Genomic DNA, 21,753 nt, shown 5'->3' on the forward strand with positions numbered 1-21,753 from the left:
ACTACTCAAGGCTATTTGAACATAACCTTTCAGTCTTTTCTACTATTGCTCATAAGCTCCATAAAAAAGGCATATGTCCCCACATATTCTGCCTGTAGTTTAACTCACGTATGCTCAGTTAACACCTAACTGGTGTAGACAGCCCTCCATTCACTCAGAGGAATGAGGAGAGAGGAAACAGGAGCAGCAGATGTTGTTTTTATATTAGGCTTGCTGCGAAAGTACTTTTTCAGAAAGTAGATGATACGAGTTCTTGTTTATCCTCCGTCTGAAAAGTATTGAGACATACACTAGTAGTATCTTAATTTGCTACTGGTATCGAGATGCTCCTGTGGTGGGAAGAAAGGAACATTCCTGCCTTCTCATGTATAAATGTTAAGGATGCAAGCTATGCTGGAGAAGACCAAGACAGCAGAGCAGGTATGCTCCTAAATTATTAGGAGTTGCATGAAAGAGGCAATTTCTAGCCTTTGATCCTAGTCTGGCAGGAACATCTGCATCTGGGAGGCAGGGTCTTGAGCCTGTTTTCACATGCTAGCCTCAGACATTTATCAAGACAGTGCCCACGTTTAGAAATCATTTTCACACTTTCTGGCACTGCCCTCCTCTTAGTTTTCTCTTTGGACTGGTTGGATATTGTGAAGTTGGGTATTGTGAATCCCAAAAGAAACATTAACTCTGCCCATTAAGTGTGCAGGAAGCACACACTTAAGCTGACAGCATCACAAATTTCCGACATGGAGTACTGTAAGTTTAAGGCTCTGCAGCACTGAGTGTCGCAATGCTGAAGTCCTTTTTACAAATAGTTTAAATCAGTATTGAGCAGCCATTAAGTCTTCATGGATACATACTGAGCATAAATTTACATGCTTTTATCACCTCAGGTCCTTCAAAAGTGTTATCATGAAGCACAGTGTGACAGAGTTGCATTTGCCTAGTGGTTTAACAACAATAAGATAAACATAATCAGGATATCTCAAACTGATGTAATTTACTTAGTGGTACATCCCTTTATTTTTTTTAATTTTTTTTTTCCAGCTTCTATATGAGTTTAATTTCAAATTGACATTTGGCCTTTTGTCTCTTTGTGGCAAAGCAACTGGAATAATATTTAATTACTGTTTTTGTGTTTAATCTATCATTTTATAAATAGACCAGAATCAAGTTCTGCAGTACTTTTTAAATAAGAGAATGCTCTTACAAAAATCATGTTAGCTTGAAGAAAACATTCATATCATCATCTCAGTGTTTCCTCAGTGACATAATTAGGTTCCATAAAACTTTCATGATTCATTCTTTGCAGCAAGAGAGAAGAAATATCTCCTCCCACCGGGGAGGGAAGAAAGATGCCCTCCCCTGACAAATCAATGTTGTTTGCACTCCTGCCTCTCTCTGAAGGGGTTGCTTTGTTTTGTTTTATTTTGTTTTGTTTTTCTGGAAGATAATGTTCAAAAACTGGTTGAGGAAATTATTTTATTTTGGCTGTAAGTGTGTCCTTAGATTTATCATTTCCTCAAACCAATTTCCTTCAAACAGACCAAAAGCTCTCCTGGATACAGACAGCATTTTTCACATTAACTGTTTCTAGAGTCCCATTTTAATGCTTTTGGAAGCCTATTGCTACATTGGTAATGGATTTTCTCACTCTGCCAAGTTATCTGACAGCTAGTTGATAGCCAGTGATAAGCTAACATACATATGCTAGACAGGTGCCTGTGTGTGATTGAATTAGCATTGTCTGCATTTAACCTCAGTTTTTCACATACTTCAAGTACACAATGAGGGAGCAATCAGCAATTACAGAACCTGAGATGTGAAACGCTACAATAGGTTCTCAGTTCCAAGATCTTCCTGAGTTGGCAGCATGTTTTGGTTATCAAGGCTGATAAATATGGAAATTCTGCTGCCTGATTTCAGGTGACTCAAGAGGTGCTATGTCTCTGAGACTTTGCAGTCTGAATTGAGTTTCTCACTAGATGCTGGCTATTCAGATAATTTTGGGGCATGAGAAACCATATTGTCAATGTCAAAATGTGCTGCTGAAAGTCTTAGGGATTTTCAGAAACATATTAATTTGGCAATTCCTGATAGTAACCCAACCCCCTTAAAGTCACACTTTCCATATGTTTTCTACAGACCTACTGATCCTCATCCAGAACCTTTCCTTATCCCTTCATGCCCTCATCTGTCACAACTCACCTTTGGAAAATATTGCATCTGACCATAAACAAAGTCAATTTCCAGAAAATTACTAGGTCTTGTTATCACAGAAAGCACTCTGCTGGGTTACCAAAAGGGCACAGACCCTCAGGCCAACAAACAAAATACTTTACTGACAAAAAAAAACGGTGTGGGAGAGGATCATTACAGAAGATCGGAACCTGTGCTGACCCAGACACCCTTCAAGCTTTACCCGAAGTCCTTGTCTCCCTTCAGTTTTATGACTCTACATGTCCAAGATCCACTATTTTAAAGACACAGCTATTTTGAAGTACTTCTGAGCAAGTTTTAAGGATCTGGTCATTTTCTCTCTCACGACTGTTGGTCAACTACACCAGTTTTTCATGTTGTAAATTCATAGCAGAGTCTTTAAGAATACTAGTATGTGTTATGCTTCTTTGTTTATATAAATTTGTCTTGCATTTTGTGCCTTTTCCCCACCACCTTCTTTTCTGTCACATGCCAGCGTGTAAAGCTGTTTCCATCACTCAGTAGCATATTTATCTGATGCAGCAATAAAAGGATATGCTACCGTCTTTTCAAACTGTCATCAGCTTAAAAGAAATGTCAACAGTGCCAAAGCCTGCGATGCTCATCACAGTGACACTTCAGGGGTACAATTAAATGACTAGATTAAGACCCACGTGGGTCAATTTTTTCATGCATTACAGCTAAACGAAGCTGAGTATTGCAAATGGAAAATGCCTCTTACTAAGCACTTAACATAATGTCTTTCTGTTAGCTCAGACACCTACAGAGAGCACATATCTTGCATTAACTCGCTGAAGTACACTCCAAAGGTCCAGGAAAATATCACATAAAAGGGCCAGTGTATGGGTTTTTGTATCAGTGTGTAGAGGTAATTCTCAGCGCAGCTGTGGTGGGGAGACCTGGGAAGAAGGATGGAGATGGATTTTGGATGTCTGAAGAGAAACACCTAGTGATGCTATTCAGAACCCAAACTGTACCTCCAAAGCCCAGGTATTCTTTCTGCAAGCAATTCACAGAAAGCCCCAAAGAAAGTTACTGAGAGAAGCAAGATTTTACTCACCTGTGAAGGCCTAGTGGCAGTTTTTGTAAAGTTGGGTGAAATAGTGCAGGCACTGTGCTTACTTTAAAAAAAAAAAAATAATAATAATAAAAAGACTCCCTTACATCTCCCAGGTGAAGAAAATCGTGAAATATAAGCACAGGTAGTAATGAAATCCAGAATGGGGAGAGGATTCAGGTGACTCTTATAAAGGTTTTGGCTGTTGAGAAGAGATCCTTGTCTCACACATTGGCTGCAGTAATGATAATGAGAGAGTCAGGAGGCTCGTTAGCTCTGAAGTTGCACACCTTAAATTTATAGGTCTAGGACATAGATTTTGAATTAGATATTCTAACAATATAAGTTTCTGTATCCAAGAACAAATCTACAGGTGTAATATTTTTCTGCAAATGTATTATTCTTTATCCTCTTTTATTCTCTTTGACTGAGGTAGATACTTATTCAAGTATCTCACCTAAGGTTTGGTTGCACTCTGACATTTATAGCATTCTGGTTCATTTAGCTTTGAGGTTTACAATCTACATGCAAATTTCCTTGTATGATAATGCAAGTGGCAGAAGGGAAAAGGGAGCGGGATCTTACTGTATGATGAGCAGTAAACTGTTATGGTAGTTGCAAACAATGGTGACTCAAAGCCAGCTGGAAGGAAGACATGAGAGCTGCCAAACATTAGCTGAAACTATTGTGGAAATTAGTCTGTGTCTTCTGAGGAAGCTTTAAAGCATTGTGTCTAAAATAAAAAATCTGCCTTTTGAGAAAAAAAGGGGGAAAAAGGAAAAGAAGGCAAGCATATGGTGTTCCTCTTGGAGAATGTGACTTGGATTTAAATCTTACAGAGAAAAGTGAGATTTTTGAGGAAAAAGTAGTTATTTTATTTTATCTATTTTTTATTATTTTTTTAATCTCTAATTGATTTTTTGGACTAGTTGAAGAAGCTGCATTGACAGCATGGAGAAAAAAGTAGCATCACTCCACCTTCAATAACTGAACACATCCAGCACAGACAATATTCTTTGTACCAGTCCATGACTGTGTCTCAGGTCTATTGAGAAATGATCACTCCTAGGGCAAGAAATTATGAAGATACATTATGCAGTGCAGTGCAACTATCAGTGCTGATTTTATATTGGCCAGCTGGGTACAAGCTATGACAGTACTGCACCACTTTTTTGGCATCCACAGCAGACCAGGGCTCTGTGAAAGAGAATGGATGTTGGTTGCACCCAAACTAGATGAACCTGCACTATCTTAGGTGCAGTTGCACTGCACCAGTCTCCCATGTGGGCTACACCTTGTGAATAGCCAGAAATCAGCCTGGTGGATGGGAGCTTCTTTAGCACTGGGTTTTCTCTGGTAAATCAATGTGGCTCCCCAAAAGCAAGAGGGAAAGGAGTGGCAGGCCAGGCCCATAACCCTTGTCTCTGAGGACCTCACATGTCTCAGTCTAACAGATTACCTTTTGCAGCTCACTAAAACCACATCATTCTTACCAGACCATGGAAAAGAAGCACAGGAAAGTGGCTCCTTTGTTTTCTGAAGGAATCTAGCATCCAGAGTGAGTCCACGTCCATGAATTTGTACCTATCATTTATTTGAATCAGAGCCCAAATGAGCCTTTGCTATTACATCGTCTTTATGTGACTCTGCGAGGACAAAAGACACGTGGAAGGAGACAGGCGTAACAGAAATGGAAAGTAGTGATGCTAGTAAGAAGAGTATGCCAACAGGAAACATCCTTCAAAATCACTGGTATGACTCCTTTCCACAAGGGGCAACCAATTAGTTAAAAATGCAAATTATTCATCATCAGAGAGCTAATGATATAATAAGCATTCTGAAAGCTGTTTGCTGACTTGGTAATCTTGGTGGGGAAGTGGATCATCTGCACCTTCCTGTAACCTAGCACACTGCCTGATTTTGAAATTTTCACCCCAAGTAGAAGTGGGAAAGACTTTTGGAATTTCTAGTTATAGTATCCAGATAAATAGGAGTAAATTAAAGGTATGGTACTCTAAGATATGTCACCTGCATACAATAAAACTCAAATACTTGGATTTTAATTCCTGTTTCAGGAAATAATGCTATTTTTTTTTCGATGTATTGCTAGAGAATGCTTTCTCTCACTATTCATTTTCTAAAAGTAAACATAAATTAGGAAATGTAAAAATATGAAATATAATCAAAGCGTAAGAAAAAGTGTTAAGAAAGAGAAAATGACATACTGGAAAAGAAAACACTTTCTAGGTTATATCTGAATTGTAGGGCAGAGCTAAACAGTGTCCTTTAGCAATTTCTGCTTGTCCAGCTAAGGCCTGCTCATGCTGGGAGATCCCATTGGCTCAGGTAACAACGTATGTACCATAGAAACCAGGATACAGGGAATCCATTTTTTTCTGTGGTTTTGGAATAACCTACTGAGAGTGCTGTCAACATTTTTCAGTCCTACACTCTCTGGAGTCCCAATGCCACATTTTATCCATTTTTAAGCACATATAGGAAGATTTTTATTTATTTTATTTTATTTTATTTTAATTTAATTTTGAGATTAAAAAAGAAAAGAAACATCTGTAAAAACAAGTTTGGTCAATGGGAAACAGGGGGCTGTGTTTGCAGCGTGGATGTGCTTGCTGGGATGCAAGTGCACCCCTGACATCAGTGGTTCATTTAGCTAATTCTGCAGAAATACCCCGTGGCCCCATTGCTAGATGCTCTCCTGGGATACTTGGGTGGAAGAACCACTCTGCATCTGGCTGGGAAGATAACTCACCTTTATCTTGCCCCAAAGTCAGTCTGTGCAAAGCTTGGACACATTTTTCCCATCAGGTTCTCTCCCACTGGGCTGAGCTCACTCAGAGCATGGCCACCAGGCAGGACCCTGAGCGCACAAGCTGCAGAAGAATCCTTGGCAAATCCTTTTGGGGTTTAAGCTCAAGCTCAGAGCCACCCTGCAGTCAAGACTCCTATAGTCTAACCATCCTACCAGCAGAAATATAGGCATGTAGAGGTTTTTACTGAGAGAGAAGATGGCACCAAGGCTTTTAGCTCTCTGAAGAGCAGGCAACAGAGGAGCCTATGGGCGCATAGGTACAGAGTGTCAGTGGCACCTACAGCAAGGAAGTATGATGCCTAAATGCTGTCACAAATGTAGTGTCCACTTACAAACAGTTGTACCACTGGCATACAGGGCAGGGTTAGTGCTCAACAGACCCCAGCTCTTGCATGTGTCCGGAGTCAAATGGGAGGCCTAGAATAACACCCAGCTGTTTTCTCCTTGCACCTTCATTCTCTGTTTGCCATGGGTGAAAAGGAACACCTCTCATTGCTCTGCGCTGGCTACTGGCAAGCAGGAAACATGACTTCCCGGGGGTTTTATTACATAAGAAGCGCTTCAGCAGAAATTAAGTTGCTCCTTGACAGAATCCATGGTGCCGTGTGTCACTTCTGATGGAACAACGATCACCTCCATAAGCTTCATTTAAAAGTGACAGGAACTGATTGTGTGGAGACAGCAGGACATTCCAGTTGCTGCAGATTAGACAGGTCACCTTCAGCACAGTCTGTATGCCAACCTGAACAGACAGAAAAAAAGAAAGTGGATGATGAAGCACAGCAAATTTGCAAAACACTTAACCTGTATGCAATTATCATATATAGTGCCTCTAGCAGATCAGCTCTGCCACTTGCTGCTCTTACAAAACAGCAGAGGCATGCTGGAGATCACCACAGGACTATAGCTTCATGCAACTGGATTAAAATGTAGGATGCTGTGTAATTTTCTACAAACCTGACTATTTAATCAGTGCCACCAGAGAATCCAATACTCCTCATTTCCTGAAGAAGTTAGAGAAACACAAACAAAATGAAAGAGAATTTCCTTTATAGGCAAAGATGATTTTTGAAAATATTAGGGGTGAATAGGTGGCACTGATTTTTTGCTGTAGTTTTTATCTCAGCAGGCCTCTAAGATCGTTAAATACTGATGGAATATACTTCCTATTGCACAGCCAAGATTACTAATAAATCAAAGCTGTAAGGGTTCAGAAAGTTGTAATGATTAGACTTTTTTATGAAACTGTTCTCTGAAGTAGTTGCTTTAAGGAAGAACAAGTGGCTTACCTGAACCATAAATCAATTTATTATTTTTTTATTTATTTAGTGTATGAATTAAAACAAATTGGGTGGAAATTGGATAGTAGTTCTTTTCCTGTTTTTCAAGGGGGGTTAAAGAGCACACCCTCTGATATTTCAGTTGCCTTTCTGTTTTCTCAAATGCTCTGTTTTTCAGCTGGAATGATTTATCTGTAGAGCATTCTTCATCTTGTATACAAAAAATACATAAGTGCATGACACTTGTATTGGCTCTAAGACTTCAGTCTGGAGACTTGTGAATTGCAGAAGTCCTGCAAATAAACTTCAGGTCTGAGTTATGTGTTTACAAACAACAGACGTTTATTAGAAGTATTCTTTCCTTCTTTTTCTCCATCTGAGTTGCCTACAGGCCTTTTTTCTTTCCTGACTATCTGTAGCCATTCTGGGACAGCTACGTAAATTACAGGTGCCCTTTTGGTTCAGCTGCAATAGAAAACCCTGCCCTCCTAAGCTTTGATAAATGCCAGGAACTGAAATAACACCTGTGTGGGGAATCCTTTTCCAGCTAGCACCTCCCACGTTGGTAGCCCCAAGGAGCACTGTGCAGGTGGTGCCCATTCCCGTATTTCCTTCCAGGAGGGGAGCACATTTCCAGAAGCCATCATGTTACATCGATCTTCTGGGGGGAACTGCAGCCCTGTGGACTGTTTTCTAAAGTTTGCTCCATCTGCAGCAAGTCTCATCATTTCTGTCAGAAGAATGCAGAGAAAATCTTCAGGAAGAATGTCACAAAAGAGAGTTTTGGCTCATAACTTCTTGTGCCCAGAAAGGTCTTGGCCAGGGCCTATACAGCAGAGCTGCATGCCTGCCTCACAGCTGAGATCTACTCATCCCACGTGTGAGCGCAACAAGTTGTGCAGAGCTTACTGAGCAATAAGTCCAAGGAGCTGATCACACCTTGGCCTGTAGCCGTCACACATCTAACCAACATCCCATGGCTCTGCTGTTCATCATGAAGGCCCCTATCTGCTCCTCACACCTGGGGGTTGTCCTCTATTTTACAATTTTAATATCTTGAATTCTGTTGCTCCGAGCATTTCTTAAATGCAGTGCAAATGGCCTCAGACTTGACACAATAAAAATTGTTTTCTGTGTGGTGATAAAGCGATGCCCCTAAGGAAAACAGAGATATTGCACCTCCCTCTGTCACAACAGATTCCGAGTGGATTGTGTATCCTTTGCATGAAAAATAAAAAATCCCACAAGTGGAATTACCACAAATGTCAGTTATACCAAGGAGGATACCCTCCAGCTATTCAGGTTTCCTGCATGAATTTTTAATTTGTTTCTGCTTGTTCCTCATTGTGGTGATGAGACACATATTTGGGCTTGCAGGCTAAAGGGCCTGGGCATCATCATTAAACGGGCTTGCGAAGAAATGGTACATTTGCCAGATAATCACACTCAGGCTTAGCCTGGAAATCCCGCTGCAACTATTTAACATACACAAGGAGCTGGCAGAAGACTAGCTGGGTTTCATCTGAGGACTTTTGCCTCTTGAACCGTATGAAGCAGTGGCTGCCTCTGTGATAATTAATCTTCTATTCTCTTTTGTATGCCTGAATGTTTCATGTATTTATTCTCTTTCATAAGCTTCTTTGGCTGGCACATGAAACTGAGGAAAAGAGGGAGAATTATTCATTCCTATGGCCCAGATATGAAACTGAGTTGATGGGAGGTTCTGCCAGAGGGTTCACCAAGTTCAAGGACTCCTATGTGAATGCCTTATCATGGATGGGATTTCACTCTGCTTCAAGGTAGATAAGTTTAGGGCTTTTTTTCAATCTTTTAAGCACTGCTATGTAGTATTTGTTTGGTTTCATTCCTGTCAGATAATTTATGAATTTTGGAGTCTTCAAACAGCAGAAAGTTAGCTTTTCTGCCAGTTTTACCATTCTGCTTCCTCCACCCAAAATAGATAACGTGTATGTCTCACACCCAGAAGCGTGGGTGTCAGTCTAGTGACAGCTCCTGGCCCACATACGAATTATCACTGGCGGCAGCTTTCAGGAGTATCTGAACGAGCTATGCACCACCATATGACTCCTCCATCACAAAACAAGTCCCTCCCTGCTATGCTGCTCAGCACAACACTGTGGTATCAATAAGAGTGCCGTGTGCCTGGCTGGACTGTGCTTGAGACCAGAGCTCAGCTCCTATGGGCTTGCCTGCAGCTTTCTGTGCTTGAGGACCGGTGCCTATAAGGCACCTCCCTGTAAGGGGCAATGCCTATAGATTTTCTCTGGTGCTTTCCAAATCATCTTCTGGAGCACCATGTGCACCATGTAGTGAGAAACTTTTCATAGAAAGAGAAACTTCTGCTCAGGCCAATGTAGATATCAGTCCTTTACCTAGCAGTGAAGCCTTGCTTATTTTACAGGAAGAGCTGGAAGCTCTGGAGATTCCTTTTCTAGTCTAACAGATGAATTTCTGGGAGAATTATAATAATAATAATAATAGTAATAATAATAATCTATCAGGTCTCTAGCAGAATATCAGCTACTGCTATTGCAACCTCCAAGAAATGTACCAAACTTGCTGTGGCTGCTTAGCACCATCTCCAAGCCAGGTCCAGAACTGCAATTATGTGGTCAGCTCTGGCCCCTGAGTAAGGTCCATAATGGTATTTCTTCTGATGCTGACTTCTGTAGCTACAAAGTCTCTGTCCAACACCACCACTCTGAGTCATCTATGTGTCAAAAGCAAAAAGGGTATTATATATATCTCATGGCAAAAGAGGTCCACCTCTTTTGTCACAAGCTTTCCTCCTGACACAGTTCCATCACATTACAGGAAGATGGTGAGCACAAGCAGAAGTGAACCAGAAGTATTTGGTATGAGGAGACACATTGGGCAGACCAAAAGGCTAAGGAGCAATAGTCACTAGCAGGAATGAATCAGAAAAAAAAAACTTGGCAAAGTAAAAATCAGTAGTCAATAGTGAGTCAACCAGCTGACACCAGTAAAGACCATATGGGACTGAGGGATGATAGTTAGTAAGCATGTCTCCCCAGTAGTTTTTTGCAAAGACTCTTATTCTCCAGTCATGGTGGAGTGGATAATACCTTCACCATTTTTTCAATCAAAACTGAAAAAGACAGCAGGTCACTTTTTATATTTATATTCATCTATCTCTTGCTCATGAATCCAATCAGCCTCCCAGCAGCTTTAAGTTTTGATGGCCCCAGAGCAGAAGAAATACTTCCCTCGGTATTCTGATATGCTCTGAACTCTAGCTCAACTGTGCAATTACCTGCCTAGTGCAGTATCTTCCTGCCTATGTTAACAGTCAGATATTATCACAGTACCACCATATAACAATGCTATAAACATTTACTCTAATTTTGTAGCCAAGAAAGAGCAATGGTAATATGCCATTGCAATAATGTTTGCAAAGCATTCCTGAAAAATGATGGGCAGGGAAACAAGAATAATTGGAGCTAATGGAGACAAAAATCCACAGTTATAAAGATACATGGCACTTTAGAAAATTGATTTAGTACCTCTAGCCAAAAGCAGAAGGGAGAGCATAGCACATCCATTCATTCATAATCTACTTATCATGAGTCTTCCTGATCAAATTGGTACCGGTATAACTCAGGGAAGTAATATAATTGATACCAGTGGTGCTCCACTGATACAAAGTCAGAATCAATTTCAAGATCTTTCTTTAAAAAATTTGAGTTACCTTGCTGCATGCTCCTTGGTAACACATAAAAATTTGTGAGAATTTTTAAATCTACACATGAATTAAATCACAGTGGGACGTGCAGCTCTTGTGTCAGGACTGGCTAAACCAGGAAAGTTTCCTTAGTGTTTGCTGTGAAAAAAAGAATCATATATGGGATAACAAATGTCCCTGCTAATTCTGCCACTCTCAAATCAGTATGTTTTCTTTTGAAAAGAGTGCTGTACTTTGCATTTACAAAGTATCACTTGTTCATATACATTTTTAAAAAGAAAAAAATCACTGTACTTGATCTCACAAGGAAAACATAAGTTTGTTGACACAATCAAAACTTTGAAAATATTTAATACAGACCTCAGTATTCAGGAATCTAATGAGGGCAAAATAAGGAATATAATTTAAGAGATTACATAATAGATGGCTAGTGGATATACTGTGTTGAATCCACTCTGCACTCTTCCCTTGAACCAGAATTTCTGACTGGGTCCAGAACACCTTATGCTTTATCTGCAAACATGTATCGTTAAATGCTTAAAGTTTCATTCCAAAATACTTGAACATCTGCCTTCTTAACATTCTTTCTTAGTCTGTGTGTTGCTATATATTTTCTACATATATGCACAATTTGGTATTTGACCCCATGAATGTTGTCTTAATTTATGCAACATATGGCTAAATTAGACAGCTATTTTCTAAACAAGGCCTCCCAAATGCTACAAAGGCCAAGAGGTTGGTAGTTCAAGCATTTTTTCATTGCATCAAGGGATTCCCTTTCTCAGAACAGTTTTCCATCTTTTTTACTGAAGTTCTCTGAGGAGTAATAAATGGATTTATTGGCTGATAATAAGGATATCATGACTGGTACCCCTTGAGCATTTAAAAGCTGACATATACAACAATTTTTCTCCAATCAGAAAATGAAAACTGTTTTGCCTAAAAACATTCACTTAATAAGTATTTATGAAGTTAGGGCATGCCTATGTCATTTCTTTGAGCAGGAGCAGAAAATGCTGTTAAGCTTGGAGTTCAACAACAAATTTTTGCGTGTATATATTGCTTCTCCCATGGAGTTTTCAAAAATGTACTTGCCTTTGGTGATTTACAACAGAATTGTTTGTTTCTTCCTTTTAATGTTAATCAGAAGATGTTCTTCTGTGTCATCCTTCTTGCGAGAGAAATTTGTCTTAAACTAAACATGCCTCATAGGGAGATTTGTCATCTCTAACGTCTCATCTTCTGCTGTCAATAGCAAAAGCCAAGGAAAAGAAACTGGGAAGGAAGAGAGGTTTTTGGTCTTTTACCACTGAAAAACCACTAAGTTTGCTGTACAGGCTTAGGAGAACAAAGATAATTCAAGAAAAAGTCATATGAATCCATTAATTGTGTATAATACACATATTTCAAGGCAAGACTGAGAAACAACTTCTGTAAGAAGTCAGACTTGCAAATAAAACAAACTACAGTGAGTATACGGTTCTTAAAATGCGACTTTTTAAGGCTTCCATCATCTCCAACACAGTATTATGCCACTGTCTTGAAATTACAGTGTTAATGTACATAAATGAGCACCATTAGGAAAATATACAGGAAAATGAAATAAAATTGCCTGGAGAAAATGACTGTAGTGACATCAAAATCCCTCTATTTGTTTGTTCTATTTTATTTTTATTTTGCTTCTGAGAGATGTTATTTTTTTCCTCAAAGTACAAGCTGACTAGTTGTGGTGCTTTAACTACTGATGGGCAGCTCAGCTCCACCACGCTCTCTCACTCCCCCTTCTCAGAAGGACAGCTAGAGAAGATACAGTGAAAAAAAGGAAAGGTTCATGGGTTGAGATAAGGAGCAGTTAAATCAAAGGAAAAGATAAAAAAAAAAAAAAAGGTAGTGCAGAAGAAAAAGAAAAAAAAACAAATATTCTCTACTTCCCATCAGCAAGCAATGTTCAGCCATGTCTTGGGAAGCAGGGCCTCAACATGCTTGGTGATTGCTTGGGAAGACAAACGCTTTCCTAACAAGAGCCCCCAGCAGTGTGGGGTGCTCTGGGGAAAGTTAACTCTGTCCCAGCCAGACCCAGCATACTAGAAATAGCATGGGAATGTTCCATGACCCTGATTCATCTAATTTTAATATGCTTAAGTGGTGTACCTGACTTTGAATTGAATCCCTTTTTCTCTCTATCCATCCACATATGTATTGGACTTCTTATGATCAATGGATAGGAGCCTAAAGTTTGGTAAACAGAAACTGTTTTTCAGTGTCTAAGACAAAGCTCTTTCACAGGAAAAAATATTCATCACAGTGTTGCAACTGTGGTGTCATTAGACATCTGTTGTAGTAGTTGTCTATTGGGCTTGGTGGTTTTCTGGTTGTATATCAGACATTTGTCTGATGAACTGCCTCCATCTTAGATCTGCAAACCATTATTTTCTCTCCTGGACTACAACACAGTTCTGGAAATGGAGTGGTATGTAGCTAGCAGTGCAACGTAGTGATCCTTAACGGTCAGTTTCATCTTCACTATCAGTCTCCTGACATGAACTCAGGGCTTATTAAACAGTTGAGTGAATGACCTGCCAATCCTAAACTCATTCATGGCAGGCCTACAAACATATGCCAAGCTGTACCCTTAGCTGATCTGCAAGCACACTATAAGCCTGTATGTATGGTTAAAATAGACAATCATGTCTTAGATGAAAGACAGTAACCCAAGAAGTGAAAACTGGTGTTTTTCATACTTCCTGTCAGCTGTAGCTCACCACGTGAGCATCACCAGTAGTCTGAATTTATCAGCCTGTCTTTGCCCTTGATTTTGCTCACAGAGCTAGTTGATGTCTAGCACTGGGCATGGTACCATACATCTATGCAGCACATGGATGTACCTGTGGACTCTGTTATCTATTATATCTACTCTGCATATTTTCATTGAATTAAATTTTTGCATATATATTTTGTGTAGATACAGAAGTCCTGTGTAACTTGAAGACGGCTAACTGTCTTAAATCTCACTTTCTGTGTCCAGCACCGTAGACTCATTCAAATGGGAAAAGCAACACTTTAAGGAAAACTGTAACTGTATGTACAGAGTAGATAGGCAGATAATCAGGGAATGGCCCTGAGTGTCAATATCTCTCTCCACCTCTGTGTTCATCCCTTTTTATTCCTCTCAGTTTTGATAAGAAATTGTAGAGAGAGAAAAAAAAAATAAAGATAAATTCCAATAGTTTGTGCATACCCTCTCAGACTTTTTTTTTCCTTTGTCACTTCCATAATAAGTAAACCATTTCTCCAGTGTAATCATTAGCTGATTTTCCTCTATAGGACATTAGTGCTGACAGAGCACATTGGTCTTTGCATTAGCACTTTTAAACAATACCCAAATGGTATCTTTCTGTTAAGACTCAACTGCCCCAAATCCAATTCTTTCCCAAAATTTTAGAGACTTGAGAGGAGAAACTCTATTGACCAAGGTCAGTAGGTGATTTAAAACCCATTTGTGCAACATTAAACTGTATGGAAACTTTAAAATCAATAAATTAATGGCATTCAAAGGTCAATTTTTAAACAGAAATCAGTATTAAGCTATTCATATGGCTACGGGCTGTGCATGCAAGGAAGAGTAACAGGTACAATAGCACTTGAAGAATGAAAGTGTATTTATCTCTTTATGTAAAACAAATATAATAACTTGCACGATATGATTGATTAGAACGACAGAGCTCAGAGTGGGTGTCTAACAGATGATGGATATACAAAATATGAAACTGAGAACAATTTTCATGTTCATTTAACTTCTTTAAAGTGTTTTAAATGAGCATTAGAAACTAAATCAGGGAGAATTGTCAGGACTTGGTTGAATGATGCTCGCTCAACACTGATTATCTATCACTGGGCTACAGGTTATTTGTTGAACTAATGATCTAAAACATGAGCTAATCGAAAATAATATAAAACCAAAAGTGATCATAAAAGAATCTGATAGCAGTATGACAGACAAATCACTCAGTGGGAACAAAATAAGCATGACCTATGTGTATGAGGCATTAGAGGGGTTTTGCCGGCACAATTTGTCATTGGATTCCTGCTTCTCACAGATATTCATAATTAATGGTAAGCCATTTTCAGCTCCTGGAGTCTCTGGATAGAAAGTAAAACCTCAGATAAAATCTTCAAATTAAATAGAATTGGATTTAGCCACCACAAATCAGATTGAAGAGGATATCATCGTTGTTGCTCTGTTCCCATTACAGCTGGTGATGTCACTGAAGCAGCAGAAGTGCCAGTAGGATAGAGCAGGAACATCAGCCAGTGCAGAGCAAGCAGTTGCTCCTCTAAGCCTCCCGTTGGATGTCCCGTAAACCAGCAGGATGCTGCTGCTTCCCTTGCTTTCCAAGGACGCTGGCACAGCCACTCTTTGAAATGTAGAGTGGGTAGGGTTTTCCTTGCAATAGGCGAGAGGAAGATAAGGGTAAGAGCCGAGGCCTCAGGAAGGGCAGACAGACACATCTGTAATAAGGTAAAGACTTTCCACTCCTTCTCAAGGGCAAGGTGAAGCACCACAGCCTTGCGGATCTTAAGCCACCCAGAGCTGAAGTTCAAGCAAGCTTGACCTTGATATGAAATTCCAGACAGAAGTCACTCAAGGCATATTGCATATCCTCACGTCAGAGAAACCAAGCAAATGGCATCTCAGAATAGTTTTGGAGACTGAAAATCCCTTCTTCCTTTCTCTGAGCCAGTTCTTGATAAACTAGATTGGCTGCTGCACCCCAGCAACCAGTAATACCCATAGGACACTTGCAAAGGATTTTATTGAACAGGTTGAACAGGTCTGTTGACACATAATCGACTAGATTAATGATCTTTTCTTGTTTGAGCTTCTGTGACAAAATTTCCTGTTTTGTCTTGGATACTTCTTTGGTGTTGTTTCTTTTTTTTTTTTTTTTTCCACAAGATTTTTCAAACTTGGTCATAAATCCTTCTTTTCTAACCGGTTGCAGAAAGAACAGAAAATATCTGCTTTTCTGGGGAAACAGTTCTAGAAAATAACTTGGGGAGAGGGATGGTGGAAAGACATAAAATTAAATACTTCAATAGCTTTTAAACTTCATTGTCATGCCGTTTAAAGTTTAAGTTTTCTTTTGGGTGTTTTTCAATCATGCTTATGTTATCATTTTCACAAGAATCTTAATAAAAAATTATAGCTTGTAATTTGTTTTTCAAAGGCAATGCTTTTCCAAAAGCCCTCTTTCAGATGTATTCTTTAATTGGTAGAAAGGATAGATATCAGCAGGTTTCTAAAAGCATTTGACCTAATATTATTTGCTTAAAATAATAGCATTATCTGAAATAAAATGCAACTCTTCATAAATGGATTGCAAATGGACTGAATGATGCATCTCAAATTACAGGATTAACTGAAAAAAATTATCACCCAAAAGGATTACTATCCATCAGATCATCCATGGATCTATTTTTAGCTGAGTGTTAATATTCTCCTCTATGACATGGAAGAAAACATGAATCATTGCTGGTAATGTTTTCAGATGGCACAAATATTAACAAATTGGGAAATAACTGTAAGCAGAAGTGAATTCTACAAGCTGATTCGTATCATGGTAATCTGGGTCCATATAGATGGAAGTGTTCCGTAAAGAAGAGCTGAGGGCCTGTGGAAAAATCTATGGGGTTGCAAAACGAGGTGCCAAAAAGAAAAGTTATGAGAACACGAATAAACCTGTCTTGAAAGTAAGATTGTATTGTCTGCAGTAAATAAGGTGTGGAATATATACTGAACAATAAAGGGAAAACAAAGTGCCAAAAACTGTCCATAAGTGAGCACAGTCTATTTTAATCCACGGAATGAGACAGAGGTCTTGTGAAAAACTGTTCTGTTCCTTTAACATAACTTTACAGTTTAAACCCATCAGATATGGTAAATTATGAAAGAATCAATGTGTGGATATTTTCATGAATAAGACCCCATCTCTCTCTGACTGAAAAGGCTTAAAATATTGATTAATCACAAGTATTTGTACTGTTGTCATGCGCTACTAAGTTTGTTTCAGTTGACTAATTTCCCAAATTGTAGGTATTGATCCAAAACCGATACCTGAAGCTCATTATTCTTTACTGTTCTGTTTAAAATATTTTGATCTTTTACTCATAAAAAAGGAAACCACCACATTTAACACAGATAACCAGCCTCAGTGTGAAAAGCAAATCAGTCATGAGCAATGCATCCACCGAAAATTACTGGCTGAATTATTAGGTGGCTATTTACAACCATTGTATTGATTCAAGAGAAGTGTGTCTGGTTTTCAAATGATTCATTAACCAACAACTGGGATGAAAATGTAAGCTCTATAAATGAAAAAATTATCTAATAGAAGTGCATGCCTGCATGTGTGCAGATTTCTTTCTGCACCCAGGTTCCTGCTTCTTCAATAAGAAGAACTGATTTTAAATGAAGCAGCAAAACAGTTCATAACCTGTCTCTGAATTATATGAATCATAAGGAAATAATAGTGAAAGCTGTTCTGAGTTTTCAAGGAGAGACAAAGAATGAAAATTGCCTAAGCCATTTTAAAAGGAGAAAAATAAAGGTGTTAGCACTGAAAGGTTTGATTCATCTTTCTTTTCAGATGAGTCTTGCATTTAGAGATCTTTTCACAGAAGACTATTGGCAGAAGGCAGAAGAGGAACAACATGATCTGGGAGAAGTGTCCCTTATTGAATTATAATGAGTGTCAGGGACAGAAGATTGTAATCAAATAAATAGAAATATACCAACAAGTTAAGGGGAGAGACTTAGATGATCCCTCTGTGTTCTCTTGTGTCTCCAAAGTATACAAGACAGGTGATCAATCTGATGAAGACATTTGAAATGTAAGGGTCATTCATATCACAGTTCACTCTGGGCTGCTATATATTTATATATATATATATATATATATATATATATATATAGCCTATTCCTTTGCAAAACAAACAAGAGGAAAATGTACTTGCATTTGCGCAACACCACAGATGCTCTCATGCTGAGCTCCACAAAGAAAATTAAATAGATGAAAACTCAGAGAGTTTGGGGCATGGATTTGCAGAAAACTACACAAAATTCATCAATTTGACTTTAAACCTTAAAGTGTTTAAATAAATAAATTAATTAATTAAAAAAAAAAAAAAAGAGGCAACATATCTCTGGTAATAATCCATTCTTAAGAACTACCACACTATTGCAAAATATTTCCATGTGGCACTCAGTTTGTTACCTCTGATGGGTGTCAAGCAGAATAAGGATGTCAAGAGGAATAAGCTTGACTTCCTTCAACTCCCCAAAAGAAAGGAATAAATATACTGAAGCCCTTATTTCCCCTTATGGGTGTCAAATGAAAACAAACTAAAACAAATAAAAGAAAAAAAAAAAAGAAAAAGAAAACTAATGTAGATGAGCCTGGTTTGTGCAGCTGCAGGTGCAAATGGCTCTGACTGCCCAACAGGAGCAAGGAGAGACATGTCAAAGAGATGTGCAAGAGTGTCCCTGAAGAGCTCTTAGCCTACTGTTAATAAACTCTTTCGGAAAGATTGTGCTCATAACTGATTTGAAAACTGACATTACGTAAATGTTTATTGCTCATTGTCAGCTTTGTATGACAAGCATGGTTGAAAAATGAGGGCCAAGAAAAGTGACCCTGGCAGGTGAAGGTTATGTAGATCAAAGGCGTGTACTGCAGCCAGAAGTGATAGGAGCTGAAATGGTGAATGCAGAAGATCACTGTCAAATATTTTGACTAAAAGCCATCACAGAGCTCCATAAATGCTATTAAAAATCTAGCTCCAAGTGTATAAGCCATTTTTAAACATTCCACAGTCACTCAAGATCTCTAGAAAATGTTACTCTGTATTTGAGGGATTTTTGTGTTTGTGGAGCATTGTTGCAATTATACCCTAGCAGCAAGTTTAAGCCAGCCATCCTAGTAAGCAAGGGTTTAGAAAATCTCTGCATGGAATGAAATCGCTCCCTAAGGAAAAGCACAACACACATTATGGCAAGGAAGTGCTTCAGTGTCATTAACATGCAGGTCTGTTCAACTCCTTAGACAAGCATTGCTGTATGTGTGTTTTCTTCCTCTCCACTGACTGCATCAAAATTCAGTTAAAACATCGTGTTTTGCCAGCCAAGCTCAGCAGAAAAGAAAACGATTGCCTTTTGTACAGCACAAAATTATAGAGATCAGATGCTGTAAATATTATAATGCAACAATAAAGCTACAAGCACCAAGTACAGAGGATACTTTTAATGCTTATAAAATTAGAGAGAGAGCTCAGTGCTTTAATGGTAAGGAGAGGTGTGTTATAAAATAGATATATTTATAAAATATCAGCAGTGTAAAGAAAATTCCTCTTCTTTTTTTTTTTTTTTTTTTTTCTTCCCCCTTCGTCTCCCCCCTTTTTGGTGTGTTAATCCATGGCATTAGGCAGTAAATTAAAATTACATTCATTATGCCTGTCAAAGTTATAAAAGTATAACTTGACCTGTAAAACTCTACGTATCCATTTATATTGGCTAGTATTTTTCTCTGATTAATGAACAAAATGTTATTAATCTGTTTATTTTCCTCATCAAAATACATGAAAAGCAAATATAATTTGCATTTGTATATGTATATTTGCAATGTTGTTTTGAAACATGCTATCAGAAGATATCTGATATTAAAAATATACATATATAGCTTTCCTTACAATGAACCATTACTTAATAAACACTAAATTCTTCACAGTGATGGAAAATCTTAAAATATGCATGAATATTACATTTTTCTTGTCAGATTTAGCTGCGATGTGAAACATGGGACGTGAAATACCCTTTTGCTTCCCCCTACCACTGGCCATGAGTTAGTAGGGGTAAAATGCTGTTGCTGACACTCTTGTTTGTGTTTGAAAAACAAAGACGTTGGAGAGTGCAGGGAGCTGTTGCCCTGAGGTCTGGAAATGCTTATATGTATCAGATGATACAGTAATATCATTATAGACTGCAAATTTATGGGTAAATTGTGATTTAATATTTCACTTCAATGGCAAAAAGGAAACACCAGTCCAGGATCAGGCAAACCTACTGGGGCACATTCAACCAGAAGCATTTTTCTTAAAATGGAACAGACAATTTGACTGCAAATTCACAGAAAGGCACTAAAGTATTCATGATCAGATATAGAACAGCATTTCCCATAGAGTCATTTAGACTTGAAGAATATGCATAGTGCAAATATATTTCCCATTTTATCTGGGCCTTCCCAGTTACTATGGTTAGAGGATAAGATATATCCTTTTGTGCAATCAAATTTTTTCTGTTTATTTCGAGTCATCTGAGTCCCTTGGATTTCTCTGCTTGATGCTGAGTTTTATCAAGTGTATTGTAGAATGGCATAGTGGGGACAGATCCAGGCTGCAAAATATCTGTAAACTGGGTTCAAATGTGAAAGCTAGGAATGGCTAAGCCTAAAATTTCTAGTAGTATTTCAAAAATTTTAGTATGATCTTATTTCTCTTTCTGCCCAGAAACTGAGAAGGAAACACAGAACAAACGTCTTGTTCTAAGGAGCATCCAAACTAAGAATCGAAAATGACCTTCATCCACCAATATATATTAAAACAAGCCATCACATTATTTATAAGATAAGGAGCAAAATATGCAAGGTAGGCATTTTAAACTTCTATTCACCTGAACTCAGGTACTTAATTGTGTTTCTTTGAATGTAATGTCAGAGACTAAGCTCAGAATTAGCATTTCCATGCCTGTATAAGAAAAAAATAGTCTGTATTTTCTTTTCAAGGCTTGAAACTGGTAGTTGAAAAAAGGACAGCAATTTAATGACAGCAATTAAGACTAAATCCTGCTCAGAGGTTTTGCAGCTCTATATAGAAGAATATAGACCCCTCTGATTTCAAATAACTTACCAGGCCTGGCTAAAATTGAAGAGTTGAGGATCATCTGGTATAAGTGGGTTCCAGCAGCTTTTTGGTGGTGTATGAGAAACACATAATGGTACCAGTCCATTTTCTAATAGATCATGGCTCTTAAACCATGACTGTGGTTTTATGCATAGAACACACTTGTCATAAAAACAACAGATTAAACTGTGTTCTCACCTTCTGTCAGCATGGAAACCCGGAGCCCAGACAGCCTCAGGACCGTGTAATGGAAGTGTCAGTGCATTGCCTGCTTGCAGCGTGCTAGATTCATTCCCTAGCATCTAGGAATGATCTGATGGCTGTCAGGATAAAGTGCAATGGAAAAGAACCATTCTGTCAAATGCATGAAATGGAAAATAAGTGTGGAAAAACTTGAACAGTACGTCCTCTTCACTTGTCAATGCTTTTTCTGAGTAAAGAGTTACAGTAATGGGGGGGCTTCTTTGAGCTGACACTGATGTTCATCCAGGTGGGTGGTGAGAGATGTCCAAGGAGCTGATCTGGCCCCAGACTGAGCACTGCTTCATTTTGAGAGTTAGGGCTCAGCTGGATGCTCTCCCAGTACCTGCCTGGTGCTGGGCTGTGCTCCAGTCATAAGCACAGAGCACAGAGCTCCAACACAAGAGGAAGGTGAAAACACAGCAGCCCCAGTTGCTAATTAGGCTGATTTACCCTG

The sequence above is a fragment of the Cygnus olor genome, chromosome 1 (genome assembly GCF_009769625.2).
Source record: "Cygnus olor isolate bCygOlo1 chromosome 1, bCygOlo1.pri.v2, whole genome shotgun sequence".
In the NCBI taxonomy this organism is placed as follows: domain Eukaryota; kingdom Metazoa; phylum Chordata; class Aves; order Anseriformes; family Anatidae; genus Cygnus; species Cygnus olor.